The 7,550-nt window shown below is 41.4% G+C and overlaps 1 pseudogene; it reads right to left on the bottom strand.

The window, feature by feature from the left end:
• Window positions 1-452: 452 nt before the first annotated feature.
• Window positions 453-7,247, bottom strand: LOC115314852 (annotated as a pseudogene).
• Window positions 7,248-7,550: the final 303 nt, after the last annotated feature.

The following is a 7,550-nucleotide window of genomic DNA, read 5'->3' as shown; positions in this document are numbered from 1 at the left end:
AAGAAAGGGTGCTTCCTTATGACTACACACCCCTTTTCATGGGTGTTGTGGTTTAAGGTGCACCTTTATCGATAAAGGGTGTTTGCAGCCTGTCACCACCCTTTGATATAAGGGTGTTATGAGGGTGTTAAAAGGGTGCAAATTCTAGGAAGCCTTATAACCCCTATTGAGCCTTATTGATGCATGCCTCATATCTGATGGTCAATGTAGGTCTAGAATACTCAAAGACAACTTTCTGCGGCAATGCAATCGGAGCTGTGGGTGGCCGTGGTCAATTGGACGCCGGTGCGGAGCGCAGTCATCGGGTGCTATCATATCACAGCCAATGGCTGCGCTCCGCACCGGCGCCCAGTTGCCACACTCCACCCTCAGCTCCGGCTGCATTGCCACAGAAAGCTATGCTCGAGTATAGTCATTTAAAGAACACACATAGCGGAACAATCACTCGAAAAATTTATTGTTCTTTTAAAACACGTTGGTTTGTGAGCAGATTGCTTATTTGGCAGAAGACTGCAGCTGAACACTGGAGAACTCTGCCACGTAAGAAGAGATGAAGCGCTGTGTTGCGCACCTTGGTTTTGTTACACGAACACCAAAAAATAAATGTTCTACAACGCAGCACAAACTGTGTGCTGCTGTAGCATAGTTGATGTCAAAAAGATAGTACGCCGCCATCATTGCAGCAATGCCTTGCTCAGCATCAATCACACGCAGTAACTGCGTAACTGCCGCTTCTCAATGTAAAGGAACAGGTCGTCTGCCTGCTCAACAGAGGTGCCACTGTAAGCAATGCATGGTGTAGACGGTTTCTCCCCTTCCTGCATAGAAAAAGACAATCCGGGGCAGCAGTGTAGAGTGACAGGATCACAATTGTACAGTTTGGAGCAAGCCAGGCCTGCCCACCATCTAGTCTGAAACACTAACGATATAGACGTTCAAGCAAACAAAAATGTGTCTTTTGTGCATGAAAACATTCGTGGAAGCTTTAGTGAAAAAAAAATGAAAAAAGCACGGCAATCAAGATAAGCCTTGGAAATGCGCGAAGTCACTACAAATGCACGATGACTCGTCATTTTATCGTGAGCTGTCATAGGCTAAAACCGGGACGTAAACGAAAGCATGTGTCTACAAGCCGGGTTTAAACAAACACAGTAAGTGCGCGAGCAGCAGACACACTTGCACGCCGTATGCTAAAATTATATTGATAACTATAGAGCCCCTTCCCATACGAAAATGGTCTATGGTCGTCTACACTCCCCGGACCGAAACGGACTCAAACTTCTCTTGGCGTGGCTAAGGTGCAATAGACTCAAAAATAACTGTGGGGCTAGTTGGTTATTCATTACAATATACTCATTCGTTTCTTCCGGGGGGGAAACTTATATGGCAGGCTATCACCCCTTATGGCCCTCTATGGTCGGCCATAGAGATCCATAAAGACAGCTACAGCCAGCTATAGAAAAATCTATGGCCCTGTGTCTAAAGACTGGGAATTAATAAATTTTCTTTACCCGCCTATAGAAAGCTCTTTGGTCACAGGTCTAAAGACTGGGAACCAATAAATTGTCTTTAACCGTCCATAGAAAATCTTATGGCCTTAAGTCTAAAGACTGGGAACCAATAAAATTTCTTTAGACGCCTATAGAAAATTACATGGCCCCGTGTCTAAAGACAGCGACCCAATAAATGCTCTTTTTCCGCCTATGAGAAACTCCTTCGCCCCGAGTTTAAAGACTGGAAAGCAATAAATTGTCTTTAGCGGTCTATAGAAAAATTTATGGCCCCGAGTCTAAAGACTAAGAACCAATAAATTTTCTTTCCACGCCTACAGAAAATCACTACCGGCGCTTACTTTTTTTTAGTAAAAACACTCCACGGTAGAAAATTAAATCAATACTAAATTTCTGTCAGGCCGGTGACAAACCATGACCCTAGATATGTTCTCTGCTGTTCCAACGAGTCGTGAAAACCAGTAATATTGTTTGTTTGAAAAACCCATTAAAATACTTGTGCAACAATTAAAATTATTACCCCCGAAAAGTGAAAATAACTTACACTGGCGCCGAACACTGCAATCAAGCAATAGATTGATTGCAATCTTCAGTACCAGTGTACTGCAGGTCATCACTGCATTGTCAACGTGATTCATCAAACTTATTAAAAAGATAATTAATACATTTCAGTTAATTAGCCTAATGATCTACATTTGCTTTTTTCAGGGTTTTGAAGTAAGAGATGCGGGCTATTCCAAGAGACAACTCAAATAATGTTAAGTACGAGTAATATTTGCTCCGCCTCTCAGTGTTTTTGCGACAAATAATGGGTCACCGGCAAAGTCGGATTCAAAAATTAGACTGCCATATATACAGCTAGTGCGAACATAGCGTTTGTAGAGGGGAAGAAGTGGCCGAGTGGTCTAACCCGTCTCAGCTCGGAGCGTGGAGCGAAAGCTTGCGCTGGGAACCTCCTGGGTTCGATCCCCGCCGCCCCCGCCCGTTTCGATCTGGATGAGTTTCGTACCGGCACACGTTCGTGTGATCACTACTGCGTGATGCACGTTAAAAACCCCAGGTTAGCGGTTGTACTGCACTGGCTAAATTTCTCATCTACAGCGAAGAGACCGATTACCCGTTGAGGCGCAGCTCCATCAAGGCTGTTTAAACATAAAGAGCAAACCAATTTTAGCGTTTGTAGATCTGCGTTGTTGCTGCTGTGTGGGGAAGTGTTCTGCTTGTGTTCTGTGTGTTCAGAGATGTATTTATATCTATACATTGATTTACACATATATATATATATACACATAGATATACATGCACCATGTAGCGCTCGCAAGTCGGGGAACTTCAAGTAAATTTTTTTTTAGGGTTTGCTGGCTATAGAGAGCCATAGGGAAAGTCACAGAGAAGTCTTTATCCAACCATTAGAAAGCTAAAGAGCGCTATGGCTAAACAGCGATAGGGCCATAGACAAAGCTAAAAAGGCCCATAAAGGCGACCATAAAAAATGCTAAAGACAGCCATAGAAAATTCTTTAGCTAATTGGGCCAAATAGCTAAAGCCAACCATACAAAGAATTTTCTATAGCCGACCATAGGACATTTTTGTATGGGCCTGAATGTAATACATTGACTTGGGCTTTCCCACCCCAGAAAAAAAAAATTAGGCACCTAGTGCTTATCAAACGATCATGTACAGTCGTGATATGCTTTCTTTAAACGCGAAAGTACCCAGTCATGTACCTCAATGTTCACGCAAAGCGAGATTTTGATTGTACTTTCAGTCACATATTTAGCTCGAATTTTCAGCTCTTTGTGATTTATATAACATTTTTGTGGAAAAGAGTTTCCTGTTGTTTTTGTTTTACTCAAACCCCGTTTAAACTTTTGCGATACATCTGGTACAGCAAAGAAGGCAAAGAATTTAAGCAACAGGATATGTGCAGTGCTGCTTGACCTAATCGCCGCAACAATTGTTGTCTTATCCACGTGAGAGACGGACCTGTTAGAAAACGTGATCTGTTGTTAAGCTAATGTAACACACAGTTATGACAGGATGGTATATCTGCATTTCAATTTCAAGCTTTCAGGATAGCCCTATGTTGCATAAACTTACCAGAGGCACAAACATTGCTTTCATTGCTCTTGGTTGATGAACAAGTTTCGCCAGGAGTTGCAAGGTTCGTACAGCCCGGATGTCTGCAATATGAACACATCACATACTCCTTAATTTTTCTTCCAATATAAACTTTGTGCTGTTTAAGAACCAAAAAGACTGGAAAGTAAGACTAGTCTTTTCTTTACCTAACGCTTTTTCTCATCCTCATCTCGTTTCCGGCCATCCCTTGTTTACTCCTACCCCCCCCCCATGCAAAGCGTATCTTGTAAATATTTTGCCTAAAACAAGCTGGTTCCTCTCAGACAAATATTGGTAGCAAATTCAGACCTCTTGCATTATAAGCTGCAATATTAAAGCAAGATTTAGAGCACTGTAAGTATAAAAACGACTGCTCGGCAAATTTGGAAATCTTTATAAAGGCAATTCGCCGAGATACACAAGGAGGCGGCGTTACCGTCGCGCTACCATCAAAGCGTGGACAATACAAGGTCACCATACGGCTTTTTAAAACTATTCGCCACAGAATTTTAAGTATTCTGTTGAATATTGTAGTTTGAAGTAATTCTAGTGGGAAATATGTAATTCTTCAGTAAATCACAGCATTATCGAATCAAATGTCCACCACGTGCATTTATAATTATAAACATCAGCTTCCTCAGCTATTACACCTCCGTCTGCTGTAAAAGCTCGCTGAGCCTCTATTCGGATAAGCTGAACAACTGATTTTGAATGCATCTTTTTCCACAACAATCAGCAAAAAAGTAAAAGAAAGCAGTTACCATTTCTGTCTTTTAGTGGCAGTGTGGTTTCATCTCGAGGTGGATGAGTTCACTAACTCAATTGCTGAGAGAACCTTACAATGAAAATGACGCTTCTGTGCTGATCGGTTTCAGTGAATACACTGCATTCCAAGAATGTCTTTTGTCACTGTTGAATCATAGAACACTAATGTGCACTCAGGTGACTCTAAACTTGCACAAAGTGCAATTCTTAGTAGGCTACAGCAAACACTAGCGACATAACATGGCCGCACTGAATTTTTAACAAGTCTTGATGAACATACGTTCCTTGCGCCTTGCACAAGCTGTCGCCTTGTCAGCCTTCAGGACAGGCATCGTGTCCTTTCTTTTGGCTCCCAAGCGATCCCCGAGGGCTAGGCTCAGGACAATTTGCATCCCTTCCACCACAGCTGCAGCTCCATCTTTCTTGAGTAGCATATTAAAGTCGTGGAAAAACTGAAATATTTTAGAAAACAAAAAGCTTGCAGAATTAAAAAAGATAGAAACACACTTCAAATACAGTATTCGCATGCAGAGCTGGCCGTCGTGGACAGCTACAACTGAAACAAACTTGTAGGGTAAACTTGCAGGGGGACGAAGATAATACCTGAGGGCTTATATATTTGTTTAGAGTAGGTCTCAGCTGTGACAGCAGCGCAGAAAAACCAGTCTTGATAGAAAAGGTAACAAAACGTATTTCTAAATGAATAAAACAATTTCCTAATAACATTTGAATGATGTTGATTCGAAAACGATTCAGCAGACACCTGAGAATGTGTATTCACAACGTAAGGACATAGATACATACTTCGATTCTGCTAAATTCTTGTCAAATCTTTTTTTTCCTTATTTTATGTTTGGCATGTGCCGAATCTGAACTTTGACAAATAAAACTCACAAATATACTACTGAGGTTATTATAAAGCACTTACCAAATCGGCGTCTCGTATGTATGGATACTTGGTGACGGCCACAGAAACCGACAGTCTGCTTAATTGTTCCACTCTGGCCTGATGCGTCAGTTCCAGTCTGCAGCTCATTTGCTGATTGTCAGGATTTGGTTTGTTCCACTCTTGGCAAAGCCATGCCTCATGCTGCGCAAGACTACTCGCATCTTCTCCACAAGGAGTCGAACTTTGTGCCTGCGTAGAAAATAAGGTTGTGTTTAGTGAAACTAAAGAAAAAACTATCACACAACTGTAATCTAAAGCACTAACCAAAGTTTGTCCAATGCTGCCACGCTGCAGCTCTTCTGTCGTGGTTCCACTGGAAGTTCTTGGTTTCTTTGCGGTACTGCCATACTTTTCTCTGCTGCTCATTACACGATCGGTTGACAGTTTCCTCCTTTCATTTTTGAACTTCTGCCTTATAAACATGACCCAAGAATCCTGAAATATCAGATAACTCAATAACTACAGTTCAGTGGTGGCTCTGCGATACAAATGGTTTTCCCTTTCTACCCTCAAAGCTATAATTCAACTCTGACCTGTGACTTTCGTCAAATAGTTGGTTATGTTCCAACGCTGTCAGTCAAGAAAACCAGCATGCAGGATGCGTTTCCTTTTTTTTTCTTTTTCCCCTACTTGTGTATAGCACCAAAGTGCAAAACAGTTTATTTCAACCTGTCACAAAGTTAAAAACAGGGCAAGCACTCCTCAGAGAGCACAACTCTAATCCCGTGTTTTCAAAACACACGTGTTTGCAAACAATGCAGAAAAATTGCACTATTGTTGATGCGAAAAAACAAAACGCAACATGTACAGCAACAGTTTGATATTTTTCTGCAGTTCCTTTTTTTTATTTTGACTAAGATTTCGTTACATTACGCCCCTTCCCTAAACAGGTAAAAGTTTTAATTTGCACCAGATTTTAAGGAAATATTGCACTCTTCCAGCACAAACAAAGGAACATGTTTATGACTAAAAAATCATATTTTTTAGTCATAAACAAAAAAGCTGCCCATTAGGAGCTTGTACTACTATGGAGACTAAACAGAAAATGCATCTCAACAAGGCACTTACATGGCCACTTCCACAGGTATATGCCAGCTGTGGGTATTGAGATACGAGTGCCCGCCCCACATTTTGGTAAGACGCTCTGGATGGGTACCTGCAAAAATCATATTTGGCTGTCATTGCAGCACTGGCCTTAACAGGTAGCGACAGCTTCAGAGGTATACGACTTGATGCAAGCTTACTCACAATGTATGCGTTGCCATTTCTTGGAACAAAACGTTGACAATTCTCGTTGTGACATAGGAGCCGAGTGGCTTGCCTCCTGCTGCAGCCGCTTTAAGAAAGTCGAAGTCCGGAAGTACAAATCCTGCCCCATCGTCGTCATCATGACTGAATAGGAAAGGGTTAAAAAAAGGGACAGTCTATTTATTTCGATTACCTTCAGGGCAAGAGGTTATACAGAGGGGAGTGGGAGTATGTGAGTTTAAGTTTGACGCTCCGAAACGAGGTGCCGTCGTTTATAGTGACGATATTCTCTGGAAAGCCGTTTTATCTCAATTGCGTCGCCAAGGGTGTGATAAGTGCAGGCCGTTGAGCATACCTTGGTGTAATTTTGAAATGCCGCTCCTGGCTGGTTCCTGGAGTGTTTTCATCAACTGAGCTTCCCTGCAAATACGTGAATTAACAAGAAAAACACAATTTATGAGGCGTACGAGGACAATTTGACGATTATACAGGTTCTTCAAAGTTATAAGCAAAAAATAAATATATTTAGTTTCTTGTTACCATGAAAATACATTTAGAAAAATCTGCTCATCAGCTCCAATAACACTTTTCACCAAAACATAACAAGGGTAGAAAAGAGGAATGCACTGGGTTATTGATTCTGTCTCACTCATTTTGCAAGGGGAAACGGGCAAACTAATTTCTCATTGATACAATGGTCAAGTGGAGTAAAGTAGAGATGTTTCTTTAGAATGAATGTCACAGCAGCTAGTAATAAGAAGGCACAAGTGAATGTTCTTACTTTTACAGGATTCAATTAAAGCATTATTCGATTAATCGGTAGATTAATCGATCGATTGCCCAGCCCTAGTTAGCAGTCGTGCTGAGATAGCGTCACTATTGTTTAACTGAGGATAACTAATTAACTATATCTAATTACTGAGTCATTAAAGACCTCATGAGTGACATGGAAAGTT

The sequence above is a fragment of the Ixodes scapularis genome, unplaced genomic scaffold (genome assembly GCF_016920785.2).
Source record: "Ixodes scapularis isolate PalLabHiFi unplaced genomic scaffold, ASM1692078v2 PGA_scaffold24__2_contigs__length_7659602, whole genome shotgun sequence".
Classification (NCBI taxonomy): domain Eukaryota; kingdom Metazoa; phylum Arthropoda; class Arachnida; order Ixodida; family Ixodidae; genus Ixodes; species Ixodes scapularis.
The sequence above is the reverse complement of the archived record's forward strand: the minus strand, read 5'-3'. Positions and strand labels throughout refer to the sequence as shown.